The 15,998-nt window shown below is 44.4% G+C and overlaps 1 long non-coding RNA gene across 1 annotated transcript in view; it reads left to right on the forward strand.

Annotated features, from left to right (window-relative positions):
- Positions 1-2,533: 2,533 nt before the first annotated feature.
- Positions 2,534-15,998, forward strand: part of LOC129137987 (uncharacterized) — a 32,799-nt gene continuing 19,334 nt past the window's right edge. Inside the window, exon 1 of the long non-coding RNA XR_010153787.1 lies at positions 2,534-2,722. This is a non-coding gene — a long non-coding RNA (uncharacterized LOC129137987). The remainder of the gene's footprint in view (positions 2,723-15,998) is intronic.

The following is a 15,998-nucleotide window of genomic DNA, read 5'->3' on the forward strand; positions in this document are numbered from 1 at the left end:
TGAAAATACATCTCTAAAAGAATAATAGGCGGGGCATCGTGGCTCATGCCTGTAATCCTAGCACTTTGGGAAATCCAGGTGGGTGGCTCATGAAGTCAAGAGATCAGGACCATCCTGGCCAACATAGTGAAACCTCATCTCTACTAAAAATGCAAAAATTTGCTGGGCATCGTGGTGCGTGCCTGCAGTCCCAGCTACTTGGGAGGCTGAGGCAGGAGAATCACACATACACACAAAACCTGCTGCCTCAGGCTTTAAACACACATGTTTTCTGTAATCCAGCCTCATTTGATTGTGAGGGCTGTTGTCAGAAATGTTACTAAGAGAGGAATATGCATAAATTAGATCACATTTAAGGTTATGCTTATAATGCCACTTGAGTGGGAAGCAAGAGAGTGGAGTTACAGGCACCCAGCTGGGGTTTACCCACACCAGGTTGTTTCTTTCTCTTTTTTTTTTGAGACAGAGTATCACTCTGTCACTCAGGCTGGAGTGCAGAGGCATGATTTCGGCTCATTGCAACCTCTGCCTCCTGGGTTAGAGCAGTTCTTGTGCCTCAGCCTCCCGAGTAGCTGGAATTAAAGGCACGCGCTACCATGTCCGGTTAATATTTGTATTTTTAGTAGAGACAGGGTTTCACCATATTGACCAGCCTTGCCTTGAACTCCTGACTTCAAGTGATCTGACCGCCTTGGCCTCCCAAAGTGCTGGCATTACAGGTATGAGCCACCGTACCCGGCCAACCAATGCCAGTTTCTAGGCTCATGAGAGTGTGGCACAGGTAAACATCACCTGTCATTGGTGACAGAAGAAAAAAGGCTGGAGGGAAGACCAGGTGGGGGAGAGGTGGTAGGCTGTGGGGCTAGACCCTGGGCATGCTGGACCTGTTAGGTCACTGAACATCTATCTGGCTGGCCACCTGCCCCTTCACGTCAGTTGAGGAAAGGGGATTGGGCAGCATTCTCCATAAGTCCCACTGTGCTGTGAGGATGGAGGAGTGTCTACAAATTGCCATCTTAGGGTAGGTTTTAGTGTGAGCTGGACTCTCTTGGAGAGCCAATGAGATGGGAGGAAGACAGTCCACCAGGTAAACCTTAGGGACAGAGCCTGTGAAGTAAGAGGGGGTGTGTGGAGGTGGCCTGTCCCTATGAGAAGGGGAGTTTAAAGCTATTACAGGCTGGGCGCTGTGGCTCACGCCTGTAATCCCAGTACTTTGGGAGACAGAGACAGGTGGATCACTTGAGGTCAGGAGTTCGACACCAGCCTGGCCATGACAGTGAAACCCCAGCTCTACTAAAAATACAAAAATTAGCCAGGCGCTGTGGCACGCGCCTATAGTCCCAGCTACTTGGGAGGCTGAGGCAGGAGAATCCTTTGAACCTGGGAGAGGGAGGTTGCAGTGAGCTGCAATGGCGCCACTGCAGTCCAGCCTGAGCGACAGAGTCTCGCTCTGTCAAAAAAAAAAAAAAAGAAAGAAAGAAAGAAAGAAAGAAAAGAAAAAGACATTTGAATTCTAGTATCTGTCAGTTCCTCTGAGCCAACTGGAAAATAGATGCCCTTCACCTTGAAGTTTGTTTTTGTTTGTTTGTTTTTTTGAGACAGAGTCTCGCTCTGTTACTATACTGGAGGGCAGTGGCCTGATCTCAGCTCACTGCAACCTCTGCCACCAGTGTCTTGGTTATGGAAGCCTCCTACGTGCTTCCTGCCCCCAGTTTGATTTGCAGGCTCCTGGTTGTGTTGCAGTAAACGCGCTTTCCTCTGGCCTTGTCCAATGAATACGGTTCACACAGCTAACAGTACTTCTTGAGAGGGGTTACCATGTAAAGCTGAGAATAAACCGGGTTTAGGTAACGTTGTGCCTCCTTATCACCTGAGAGGCCATTGTTCCTGGTCCATTCTGTGAGTATATTAGTGCTGTCAGACATCTTTGGACAATTCAAATGAAAAGGGGCTGTGGTTTTATAGAGGAAACAAACGCTTTAGATGTGAAATCCTTCTTTTATTCTCCACTTCTCTTACGTGAAAATTTTTGTTTTATTTATTTATTTTTGAGACAGTGTCTCCCTCTGTCACCCAGGCTGGAGTGCAATGGTGCGATCTTGGCTCACTGCAACTTCTGCCTCCCGGGTTCAAGCGATTCTCCTGCCTCAGCCTCCCGAGCAGTTGGGATTACAGGAGCCCACCACCATGCCCGGCTAGTTTTTGCGTTTTTACTAGAGACGGGGTTTCGCCATGTTGGTCAGGAGGGTGTCGAACTCCTGACCTCAGGTGATCCTCCCGCCTCTGCCTCTCAAAGTGCTGGGATCACAGGCGTGAGCCACCGCCCCCCGACGCCTCAGCTCATTTGTTAATTAGCAGTAATTGCCCGGGTAAGTGACACCTCCTACTTGAGCCTCTTTCCCTGTCCATAAAATGCACTAATACTGGGGAGGGTGGGATTGGGAGGTGGGTCCTGGAGCTCCATCCAATCAGTGGCACTGGTGTAGGAACCGCCCGATCAGGCGCGCAGTTGGAGAGGAGGGCGTGGCTTCCGGCATTTGGCGGGGTCTTTGTCTCTCGCTCCCGCCAGAGCTTGGGATCGGTCTTCACTGTTCCGCGTCCTCCACCTGGGAACCCCCGACCCCCGCCCGGCGACTTTGTCACAGACTCTGTTGCCTTGTGATCTGCAGGTCCTGGGAGACGCACAGCTAAGATGCCAGGGCAACCTGGAAGCTGTGAAGTGGTGCGTATGCGGGGTTGGGCATCCCGAGAGGCGAGAGCGGGCTGTGAAACCTGCAGGACCGGCCTCCCCACAGTCCGCTCCCGGGTCCGCCGACCTCAGTCCTCTCTGGCGCAGCTCGGCCCCAGGCCTCTGTGGCCGCAAGATGGCGGCTGGGCCCGCAGCCGGGACCCCCAGCGTCTCGCCGCGTCCCTGCTGGGCGCCCTGTCTGGACCTCCCTGGGCAGCTCTGCGCCCGCAGCCCCGAGTATTTCCCAGAGTGCTTAGGGATGCCAGGCGGGTCATCAGGGTAGAATTCCGACTCGGTGTGTGCGTGGGAGGAGCTGCGACCCTTGGGGTTCCCAAGCTTTCCTGTTTTTTTTTTCTTTTCTTTTTAGACAGTCTCGCTTTGTCGCTAAGGTAAAGTGCAGTGGTGTGACCTCGGTTTCTGTAAGCTCCGTCTCCCAGGGTCAAGCCTCCCAAAGTGCCGGGATTACAGGGTTGAGCCACCGCGCCTGGCCTAATATATTAGTTTATAAGAAATGCATTCGAGTTGGGTTTTAGATTTTTTAAATTTATGAACACAGGGGACTAGAGCCACTTTAGTCTAATTTCCTGCTCTTTAATTACTTTAACACTCCACAGGAGGACTCGTTTTCCTCTGTGCCTTCCTAATGTATGGCAAGCAGGGCTCTAATCCACCACTTTTTTCCCTTAGCCTAACTCAGGCTTGCAGTAAAATTATAAATTTCCACTTTTGTTCCTACATTCTCAAATGTGGGATATGAGACCAACTTCCCCTGTCCAGTTTACGACACTATCAACTATTTGTCCTTTATTGTACATTAGAGACACAGTATTTTAATTGTTAATCATGATTTTACACAGCAGTGGATGGTGGCAGGTTTTTGAAGATTTGTTTTCTGTCTATAAACATTTCACATGAGAAAAAAGTAGAAAATAATCCTCTGACACTCCACTGTAAAAAATAAAAATAAAAATTATCTCTGCCTCTCCCACTTTTATCTTCCCTAGGCACACACACCTTATTAGTACGTCTTCGGGTTGAAGTTTTGCTTTGGAGAAATTACAGGGCCCTTTACAGCAGCCCTCTGGTCTTTTCTTGGTCATGAGTTTCAGAACTGTCTTATCCAACCCAGGATGCCCGTAGTGACCATATCTCTTGGAGTGTCTAACGAATATCATCCCCTGGGTCATTTCTTAGAGGGCAGCCTGAGGAATGGGAGTATAGCCTCTCAGAGGAGCAACTGGGTGGCCTGGGCCTGAGGACAGTCTCCTGGTATACCATTTGTCTAAAAAGCTAACCTCTTAGAACATTTAAGATTTTTTTTTTTGTCAAAGGAATGCTTAGGCACCACTGGTGGGAGTTTAAATCAGTTCACCTATTGTCGACAGTGTGGCCATTCCTCAGAGACCTAGAGAAAGCAATACCATTCAACCTAGCAATCTAATTATTGGGTATATACCCAAAATAATATAAATCATTCTACTATAAAGACACGTGCATGTGTATATTCATTGCAGCACAATTCACAATAGCAAAGACATGGAGTCAACCTGAATGCCTATCAATGATAGACTGAATAAAGAAAATGTGGTACATATACACCATGGGATATTGTGCAGCTATAAAAAAAATGAGATCATGTCTTTTGGAGGAATGTGGATGGAGCTGTAGGCCGTTATCCTTAGCAAAGTAACACAGGAACAGAAAACTAAATACCACATATTCTCACTTTAAAGTGAAAGTTGAATGATGGGAACACATGGACACAGAGGGGAACAATCCATACTGGGGTCTATTAGAAGGAGGAGGGAGAGGAACAAAAAAAGTAACTAATGGGTACTAGGTTTCATACCTGGGTGATGAAATAATCTTCACAACAAACCCCCATAACACACCTATGTAAAAAATGTGCATAGGTAAAAATGTGTCTCAAACTCCTGATCTCAGGTGATCTGCCCGCCTTGGCCTCCCAATGTGCTGGGATTACAGGTGTAGGTTTTTTAAAAATTTAGGTAGCTTTTCCCATAATTCCCTAAGAGCTTTTTTTTTTTTTTTTTTTTTGAGATGGCGTTTCACTCTGTCACCCAGGCTGGAGTGCAGTAGCAGTGTCTTGGCTCACTGCAACCTCCAACTCCTGGGTTAAAGCAATCCTCCTGCCTTAGCCTCCCGAGTAGCTGGGATTATAGGCATATGCCAGCCAACACACCCGGCTAATTTTTGTATTTTTAGTAGAGATAGGGCTTCACCATGTTGGCCAGGCTGGTCTTGAACTCCTGATGTCAAGTGATCTGACCGCCTCAGCCTCCCAAGGTGCTGGGGTTACAGGTGTGAGGCACCACGCCCAGTCTGTGTGGGGAAAAGAAAGAGAGATCAGACTGTTACTGTGTCTGTGTAGAAAGAAGTAGGCATAAGAGACTCCATTTTGCTCTGTACTAAGAAAAATTCTTCTGCCTTGAGATGCTATTAATCTGTAACCCTACCCCCAACCCTGTGCTCACAGAGACAAGTGCTGTGTTAACTCAAGGTTTAATGGATTTAGGGCTATGCAGGATGTGCTTTGTTAAACAAGTGCTTAAAGGCAGTATGCTTGTTAAAAGTCATCACCAGTCTCTAATCTCAAGTACCCAGGGACACAATACACCGTGGAAGGCTGCAGGGACCTCTGCCTAGGAAAGCCAGGTATTGTCCAAGGTTTCTCCCCATGTGATAGTCTGAGATATGGCCTCATGGGAAGGGAAAGACCTGACCATCCCCCAGCCCGACATGGGTAAAGGGTCTGTGCTGAGGAGGATTAGTAAAAGAGGAAGGCCTCTTTGCAGTTGAGATAAGAGGAAGGCATCTGTCTCCAGGCATGTGTCTTTATAGTAGAATATAGCAGAATGATTTATATTATTCCTGGAGAGTGATTTATATTATTCCCTGGGCAATGGAATGTCTTGGTGTAAAACCCGATTGTATGTTCCATCTACTGAGATAGGAGAAAACTGCCTTAAGGCTGCAGGTGAGACATGCTGGTGGCACTAGTCCTCTTTAATGCACCAGAGATGTTTATGTACGTGCACATCAAAGTACAGCACCTTTTCTAACCTTGTTTATGACACAGAGATATTTGTTCACGTGTTTTCCTGCTGACCCTCTCCCCACTATTACCCTATTGTCCTGGAACATCCCCCTCTCTTGAGATGGTAGAGATAATGATCAATAAATACTGAGGGAACTCAGAGACCGGTGCCGGCACGGGTCCTCCATATGCTGAGCGCCGGTCCCCTGGGCCCACTTTTCTTTCTCTATACTTTGTCTCTGTGTCTCTTTCTTTTCTCAGTCTCTCATCCCACCCGACGAGAAACACCCACAGGTGTGGAGGGGCAGGCCACCCCTTCAGTCTGAAGAATAATTTTCCACTCTGTGCAATTTAAGACAATTATCTTTTTTTTTTTTTTTTGAAATGGAGTTTTGCTCTTGTGCCCAGACTGGAGTGCAGTGGCACAATCTCGGCTCACTGCAACGTCCATCTCCTGGGTTCAAGCGATTCTCCTGCCTCAGCCTCCTGAGTAGCTGGGATTACAGGCATGTGCCATCATGTCTGGCTAATTTCTGTATTTTTAGTAGAGATGGGGATTTCACCACGTTGGCCAGGCTGATCTCGAACTCCTGACCTCAGGTGATCTGCCCTCCTCAGCCTCCCAAAGCGCTGGGATTACAGGTGTGAGCCACTGTACCCGGCCCTATCTATGTATTTTTAATCAATGTTGTCCCTGCTTTGTTTATGACACAATTTTTTCTAGGTTTTCAATTATTATATTGTTTTAAGGCAGAGTTTTGCTCTTGTTGCCCAGGGTAGAGCGCAGCGGTGCGACCTTGGCTCACTGCAACCTCTGCCTCCCAGGTTCAAGTGATTCTCCTGCCTCAGCCCCCTCAGTAGCTAGGATTACAGGCATGCGCCACCACGTCCAGCTTATTTTGTATTTTTAGTGAAGATGAGGGTTTCTCCACGTTGGTCAGGCTGGTCTCCAACTCCCGACCTCAGGTGATCCGCCCGCCTTGGCCTCCCAGAGTGCTGGAATTACAGCCATAGCCACCGCGCCCGGCCTATTACTTTATTTTGTCTTGGTGAGTAGTCAAGGAAATAATCTTAAATTCACAATCTACTTATAGTTTGAATATATGTAATTTTGTGAGAAGAACACTTGTTATTTGAAGGTAATTTAAAAAAATTTTTGTAACTTTTTTTAAGTATTCTTAAATTTTAAATTGTGGTTAAAAACATGCAATAGTCATTTCAAACATTATTAGGTGTACAGTTTAGAAGTATTAAGTGCAGTCCTGTTGTTTTCCAGGAGGTTAGAGATGATTTTTGTCTTACAAAAGTAAAAGCAAATACTCACTAAACAACAAATTGTCCTTTCCACCTCTCTCTAGCTCCTGAAGAACCCCATTTTACTTTCTTTTTTCATGACTTTGACTAAGTATTCTATGTAAGTGTGATTATACAGTGTCTCTTTTTTTGACTATTTTATTTTACTTGACATAGTATCGTAAAGATTTATCATTATTGTAGTATTTGTCAAGATGTCCCTATTTTATTTATTTATTTATTTTGGAGTCGAACTCTTGCTGTATCCCCCAGGCTGGAGTGCAGTGGCGCCATCTTGGCTAACTGCAACCTCTGCTTCCTGGGTTCAAGCAATTCTCCTGCCTCAGCCTCCTGAGTAGCTGGGATTACAGGCACGCGCCACCATGCCCAGCTAATTTTTGTATTTTTAGTAGAGACAGAGTTTCACCATGTTGGTCAGGCTGAGATGACCCTATTTCAAAAGACTGAATAATATCCTGTTGTATATATGTGCCGCATTCGTTTAATCTACTCATTTGTAAAGGGACATTTGCTTCCAGGTATTATCTTTTGTGAGTCATACTGCAATGTACATGAATGTGCAGATATCTATTCCATGTTTTGCCTTGACTATGGGATATTTTGAATACACTGATTTAGTGTCATGTATATACTCTTATTTTTTTTATTTTTTATTTTGAGACAGAGTCTCACTCTGCCACCCAGGCTGGAGTGCAGTGGCGTGATCTCGGCTCACTGCAACCTTTGCCTCCCGACTTCAAGTGATTCTCTACCTCAGCCTCCTGAGTAGCTGGGATTATAGGTGCGCACCACCATGCCTGGCTAAGTTTTTTATTTTTAGTAGAGACGGGGTTTCACCATGTTGCCCAGGCTGGTCTCAAATTCCTGGCCTCAAGTGATCCACCTGCCTCGGCCTCCCAAAGTGCTGGGATTACAGACGTGAACCACTGTGCCTGGCTATGCTCTTACTTTTATTGCCTGATCTCTCGATGTTGTGTTCCCCAAATCATTGCCAAACCCATTGTCATGAAGCTTCCCCCTTCTGTATTGTTCTAGGAGTTTTACAGTTATAGATTTTATGTTAAAGCCTTAGTTCATTTCTTTTTTTCTGTTCCCAAAGTGCTGGGATTACAGGCGTGAGCCACCGCACTAGACCTCTTTTTTTCTTTTTTTTTGAGGGTCTCACTTTGTTGCAGAGGCTGGAGGGCAGTAGTGCGATCTCGGCTTGCTGCAAACTCTGCCTCCCGGGTTCAAGTGATTCTCGTGCCTGAACCTCCTGAGCAGCTTGGATTACAGGCATTTGCCACCACTCCTAGCTAATTTTTGTTTTTTGTTTTTCTTTTTTTGAGACGTAGTCTCTCTCAGTCACCCAGGCTGGAGTGCAATGGCGCTATCTTAGCTTACTGCAACCTCCGCCTCCCAGGTTCAAGCGATTCTCCTGCCTCAGCCTTCTGAGTAGCTGGGATTACAGGGGTGAGCCACCATGCCCACCTGATCTTTGTAGTTTTAGTAGAGATGGGGTTTCACCATGTTGGCCAGGCTGGTCTCAAATTCCTGACCCCAGGTGATCCACCCGCCTCGGCTTCTCAAAGTGCTGGGACTACAGGTGTGAGCCACTGCACCTGGCTAATTTTTGTATTTTCAGTGGAGATGGGATTTTGCCATGTTGGCCAGACTGGACTTGAATTTCCGGGTTCAAGTGATTCACCCACCTCGGCCTCCCAAAGTGCTGGGATTTCAGTCTTGAGCCAACACACCCAGCCTTATCTTTTATTTATTTGTTTATAGACAGACTCTTGTTCTGTCACCCAGACTGGAGTGCAGTGGTGCAATGATAGCTCACTGTAACCCCAAACTCGCAGGCTATCTTTCCACCTCAGCTTCCCTAGTAGCTGGGGCTACAGAAATATGCCACCATGCCATGTCTATTTATTTTCTGTAGAGATGAGGTCTCATGTTGTTCAGGCTGGTCTTGAACTTCTGACTTCAAGTAATTCTCTTGTCTCAGTCTTTCACACTGTAGGAATTACAGTCATGTGCCACCACACCTGGCCTTTGCTAACTATTTTGTAATATGCAACACTTTTTTATTCATCATTGTCATCCTACTGTGTAATAGAAAACCAGAACTTACTCTTCTTCTTTAATTGTAACTTAATATTTGTTAAGTAACCTCTTCCCATCCTCCCACTTTAGTCTCTGGTGACACCTGTTGTATTCTTTGCTTCTATAAACCCTTTTTTTCAGAGTCCTCGTATGAGTAAAATTATGAGATCATGAAGTATTTGTCTTTCTGTGTATGACATTTCACTTAACATGATATCCTCTTGGTCCACCCATGTTGTTGCAAATAGCAGATTTTTTTTTTTTTTTTGAGATGGAGTCTTGCTCTGTTGCCCAGGCTGGAGTGCAATGGTACGATCTTGGCTCACTGCAACCTCTGCCTCCCAGGTTCAAGCAATTCTCCTGCCTCAGCCTCCCGAGTAGCTAGGATTACAGGCGCCTGCCTCCATGCCCAGCTAATTTTTTGTATTTTAGTAGAGACAGGGTTTCACCATGTTGCCCAGGCTGGTTGCAAACTTCTGAGCTCAGGCAGTCCACCCGCCTCAGCCTCCCAAAGTGTTGGGATTATAGGCGTGAGCCACAGCGCCTGGCATAATTTTTTTTAATAGCTAAGTAGTATTGTATTGTGTATGTATACCACATTTTCTTTTTTCATTTTTTTTTTTTTGAGACAAAATCTCGCTCTTGTTACCCAGGCTGGAGTGCAATGGCGTGATCTCGGCTCACCGCAATCTCTGCCTCCTGGGTTCAGGTGATTCTCCTGCATCAGCTTCCCAAGTAGCTGGGATTACAGGCATGTGCCACCATGCCCGACTAATTTTGTGTTTTTAGTGGGACGGGGTTTCTGCACGTTGGTCAGGCTGGTCTCAAACTCCTGACGTCAGGTCATCTGCCCACCTCAGGCTTCGAAAGTGCTGGGATTACAGGTGTGAGCCACCGGACCCGGCCTTTTTTCTTTATTCATTTATCTGTTGCTATACATTTGAATTGATTCTATATCTTAGCTTTTATAAATAGTGCTGCAATAAACACGGGAATGCAGATATCTTTTTGAAACATGGATTTTCTTTTTTTTAGATATATAGGCAGTAGTGGCCGAGCCCGGTGGCTCACATCTGTAATTCCAGCACTTTGGGAGGCTGAGGCCGGCTGATCACGAGGTCAGGAGTTCGAGACCAGCCCAGCCAATACGGTGACAACCTGCCTCTACTGAAAATACAAAAATTAGCCAGGCATGGTGGCACATGCCTGTAGTCCCAGCTACTCGGGAGGCTGAGGCAGGAGAACTGCTTGAACCGGGGAGGGGGAGATTGCAGTGAGCCGAGATTGTGCCACTTCACTCCAGCCTGAGGGACACAGCGAGACTCCGTCTCAAAGAAAGAAAGAAGATACATACCCAGTAGTAACATTACTGGGTCATATAGTAGCTCTATTTTTAATTCGAGGAACCTCCATACTATTTTCTATAATGGACATAAATATTTACACTCCCGCCAACAGTGTATATGTGTTTCCTCTTTATTACATCCTCATTAGTGCTTGTTTTTTTTTTTTAAGTATAGCCATTCTAATAGCGTTAGGTTGTATATTATTGTAGTTTGGGTTTGCATTTACCTGGTGATTAGTTTATGTTGAGCATCTTTTTATGTACCTGTTAGCCATTCATATGTTTTTTTGATAATACCTGTTAAGATCTACATATTTTTAATAGATTGTGTTTTATTTTAGAATTTCACAGTTTTTAAGATAATTTTGAATAAATTCCTTGTCGTATGTATAGTTTGTACATTATTTTCCTTCATTTTTTAGATTGCCTCTTCACCCTCATAATTGTTTCCTTTTATATGCAAAAGCATTTTAGCTTGATGTAATCTCATTAGCTCATTTTTGCTTTTGTTTCCTATGCTTTTGAAGTCTTATTTTAAAAAATTATTTCCCAGTCTAATGTTTTAAAACATTTTTTCTATGTTTCTGTTTAATAGTTTCATAGTTTGTGGTATTACATTTGAGTCTTTAATTCATCTTGAGTTGATTTTTGTATATAATGAGGGGTAGGGATCTGGTTATATTCTTCTGTGTATGGATATTTGATTTTCCCTGCCATTTGTTGAAGAGATTGTCTTTTCCCCAAAGTGTGTTCTCACTACCATTGTTAAAAACTAGTTGGCTTTAGGTGCATAGATTTGTTTCTGAGCTTATTGGGCACATTGATCTATGTGTTTGTTTTTATGTGAGTACAATGCTGTTTTGGTTATAATAGCCATGTAGCAAATTTTGAAGTCAGATATTGTGATGCCTTCAGCTTTGCGCTTTTTAAAAAAATATATAAAAAGTATTTCCTAGACAAGTGGCAGATTACATTTTAGAAACAAAACCATCTTTGAAAATACTGGCCGATTCTTCTTTAAAACGTACAAATAGGTCTTTTAAAAAAACTTAAGTTCAGGGGTACAAGTGTACGTTTGTTGCACTGGTAAACATGTGTCATATGGGTTTGTTGTAAAGATTAAGCCTAGTACCCATCAGTTATTTTTCCTGATCCTTTTCCTCCTCCAACCTTCCACCCTCTGAAAGGCCCCAGTGTGTGCTGTTCCCCTCTGTGTGTCCATGTGTTCTCATTATTTACCTCCCACTTATAAATGAGAACATGCAGTATTTGGTTTTCTATTCCTGTGTTAGTTTGCTAGGGATAATGGCCTCCAGCTCTGTCCACATGCCTGCAAAGGACATGATCTCATTCTTTTTTATGGCTGCATAGTATTTCATGGTGTATATGTACCACATTTTTCTTTATCCAGTCTATCATTAATGGACATTTCAGTTGATTTCATGTCTTTGCTATGGTGAATAGTGCTGCAGTGAACATACACGTGAATGTGTGTTTATAATAGAAGAATTTATATTCTTTTAGCTGTATACCCAGTAATGAAATTACTGGTCAAATGTTATTTCTGTCTTTAGGTCTTTAAAAAATCACCACACTGTCTTCAACCTTAGCTGAACAAATTTACACTCCCGCCAACAGAGTATAAGCATTTCTTTTCCTCCACAACCTCGTCAGCATCTGTTATTATTTAGCTTTTTTAAAATAGCCATTCTGACTAAGGTGAGATGGTATCTCATTGTGGTTTTGATTTGCATTTCTCTAATCGGTGATGTTGAGCTTTCTTTCAGATGATTTTGATCACACATAAGTCTTCTTTTTAAAGGCTCATGTCCTTTTAGAGGTTCGTGTCCTTTACCCACCTTTTTTTGTTTTTTTTTCTTTTTAAAGGATCATGTCCTTTACCCACCTTTTTTTTGTTTTTTTCTTTTTTTTTAAGTAGAGACAGGGTTTCACCATGTTGGTCAGGCTGTTCTCGAACTCCTGACCTCAAATGATCTGCCCTCCTCAGCCTCCCAAAGTGCTGGGATTACAGGCATGAGCCACCATGCCCGTCTTTTTTTTTTTTTTTTTTTTTTTAAATATAGACAGAGTCTTGCTCTGTCACCGAGGCTGGAGTGCGGTGGCATGATCTTGGCTGCAACTTCCACCTCCCAGATTGAAGCGATTCTCCTGCCTCTGCCTCTCTAGTAGATGGGATTACAGGCTCCCACCACCAAGTTTGGCTAATTATTTTTTTGTATTTTTAGTAGAGATAGGGTTTCACCATGTTGACCAGGCTAGTCTCGAACTGCTGACCTCAGGTGGTCCACCCGCCTTTGTCTCCAAAAGTGATGATTACTGATGTGAGCCACCGCACCCAGACCTATTTCACCCAATTTTTTTTTCTTTTTTTTTTTTTTTTTTGAGATGGAGTCTCGCTCTGTCACCCAGGCTGGAGTGCGGTGGCACGATCTCGGCTCACTGCAGCCTCCGCCTCCCAGGTTCAAGCAATTCTCTGCTTCAGCCTCCTGAGTAGTTGGGATTACAGGCGCCTGCCACCACATCCAGCTAATTTTTGTATTTTTAATAGAGACGGGGTTTCACCGTCGTGGCCAGGCTGGTCTGGAATTCCTGACCTCATGATCCACCCTCCTTGGCCTCCCAAAGTGCTGTGATTACAGGCGTGAGCCGCCGCGCCCGGCCCCACCCAATTTTTAATGGAGTTGTTTATGTCTTGTAAATTTGTTTCTTCTAGCTGCTGGATATTAGACCTTTGACGGATGCATAGTTTGCAAAAATTTTCTCCCATACTGTAGGTTCTGTTTACTCTGTTCATAGTTTCTTTTGCTTTGCAGAAGCTCTTTAGTTTAATTAGATTTTACTTATTTATTTATTTATTGTGATTGCTTTGGCATCTTTGTAATGAAGTCTTTGCCTGTGCCTATGTCCTGAATCATGTTACCTAGGTTGTCTTTCAGGGTTTTTATAGTTTTGGGTTTTTCATTTAAGTTTGTAATCCATCTTGAGTTAGTTTTTGTATAGGGTGTAAGGAAGGGATCAAGTTTTAATTTTCTGCAAATGGCTAGCCAGTTTATTTATTGAAGAGAAAATTCTTTGCTCATTGCTTTTGTCAGCTTTGTCAAAGGTCAGATGGTTGTAGGTGTGCAGCTTAATTTCTGGCCCTCTATTCTGTTCCATTGGTCTGTTTCTGTTCTTGTACCAGTACCATGCTGTTTTAGTTTCTGGAGCCCTGTAGTATAGTTGAAAGTCAGGTAGTGTGATGCCTCCAGCTTTGCTATTATTTGTGTTTAGGATTGTCATGCCTATTCAGGGTCTTTTTTGGAAAGTTTCATATGAATTTTAAAATAATTTTTTTCTAATTCTGTGAGAATGTCAATGCTTGTTTAATGGGAAAAGCATCGAATCTATAAATTGCTTTGGGCAGTATGGCCATTTTAGTGATATGGATTCTTTTTATTCATAAGCATGGAAAGTTTTTCCATTTGTGTCATTTCTGATACCTTTGAGCAGTGGTTTGTAGTTCTCCTTGTAGAGATCTTTCACCTCCCTTGTTATCTGTATTCCTAGGCATTTTATCTTTTTTGTGGCAACTGTGAATGTGAGTTTGTTCGTGATTTGGCTCTCAGCTTGACTGTCATTAATGTATAAAAATGCTAGTAATTTTTGGCTGGGTGCGGTGGCTCACGCCTATAATCCCAGCACTTTGGGAGGCCCAGGCAGTTGGATCACCTGAGATCAGGTGTTCGAGACCAGCCTGGCCAACATGGTGAAATCTTGTCTCTACTAAAATTACAAAAATTAGCCAGGCATGGTGGCGGGTGCCTGTAATCCCAGGTACTCAGAAGGCTGAAGCAGGAGAATTGCTTGAACCCGGGAGGCAGAGGTTGCAGTGAGTCGAGATCGCACCACTGCACTCCAGCCTGGGAGACAGAGCAAGACTCCGTCTCAAAGAAAAAAAAGAAAAAAAGAAATGCTAGTAATTTTTGCACATTGATTTTGTATTCTGAGACTTTGCTGAAGTTGTTTATCAGTTTAAGGAGCTTATGGGCTGAGATTATGGCATATTCTCGATATAAGATTATATTATCTGCAAACAGGGGTAGTTTGATTTCCTCTTTTTCTATTTGAATGCCCTTTATTTTTCTTGTCTTTTCTTTCTTTTTTTTTTTTTTTTGAGACGGAGTTCGCTCTTGTTGCTCAGGCTGGAGTGCAATGGCATGATCTCGGCTCACTGCAGCCTCCACCTCTGAGGCTCAAGCAATTCTCCTGCCTCAGCCTCCCAAGTAGCTGGGATTACAGGCATGCGCCACCACGCCTGGCTAATTTTGTATTTTTAGTAGAGACAGGTTTCTTCATCTTGGTCAGGCTGGTTTCGAACTCCCAACCTGAGGTGATCCACCACCTCGGCCTCCCAAAGTGCTGGGATTACAGGTGTGAGCCACCACACTCAGCCTAGATGCCCTTTATTTCTTTCTCTTTTCTTGTTACCCGGACCAGAAGTTCCAATATTATGTTGAATAGGAGTGATGAAAGAGGGCATCCTTGTCTAGTTTTAGTTTTTGTTTGTTTGGTTTTTTGAGAGGGAGTCTCACTCTATCACCCAGGCTGGAGTGCAGTGGTGCGATCTTGGCTCACTGGAACCTCCGCCTCCCGGGTTCAAGCAATTCTCCCTGCCTCAGCCTCCCGAGCAGCTGGGATTACAGGTGCCCACCACCATGCCTGGCTAATTTTTGTATTTTTAGTACAGATGGGTTTTCACCATGTTGGCCAGGCTGGTCTTGAACTCCTGACCTCAAGTGATCTGCCTACCTCAGCTTCCCAAAGTGCTGGGATTACAGGTGTGAGCCACCATGCCTGGCCTATTGAGAGTTTTTAACATGAATGGATGTTGAAGTGTATTGAAAGTTTTTAATGCATCTATTGAAATGATCATGTGGTTTTGTTCCTTTTTGTTTGTTTGTTGGTTGGTGGGTTGGTTGGTTTTTGAGATGGAGTTTCTCTCTTGTTGCCCAGGCTGGAGTGCAGTGGCGCGATCTCGGCTCACCACAACCTCCACCTCCCGGGTTCAAGTGATTCTTCTTCCTCAGCCTCTCGAGTAGCTGGGATTACAGGCATGTGCCACCTTGCCTGGCTAATTTTGTACTTTTAGTAGAGAGGGGGTTTCTCCATGTTGGTCAGGCTGGTCTCGAACTCTCGACCTCAGGCGATCCACCTGGCTCAACCTCCCAAGTGTTGGGATTACAGGCGTGAGCCACCGCGCCTGGCTGATTATGTGGTTTTTGTCTTTAGTTCTGTTATATGATGCATCGTATTTCTTTTTTCCTATTTATTTTTTTCTGTCTCCCAGGCTGGAGTGTAGTGGTGTGATCTCGGCTCCTGGCAACCTTTGTCTCCTAGGTTCAAGCAATTCTCCTGCCTCAGTCCCAAGTAGCTGGGACTACAGGTGGGTGCCTCCATGCCCTGCTAAT

Source organism: Pan troglodytes, chromosome 20, assembly GCF_028858775.2.
Source record: "Pan troglodytes isolate AG18354 chromosome 20, NHGRI_mPanTro3-v2.0_pri, whole genome shotgun sequence".
In the NCBI taxonomy this organism is placed as follows: domain Eukaryota; kingdom Metazoa; phylum Chordata; class Mammalia; order Primates; family Hominidae; genus Pan; species Pan troglodytes.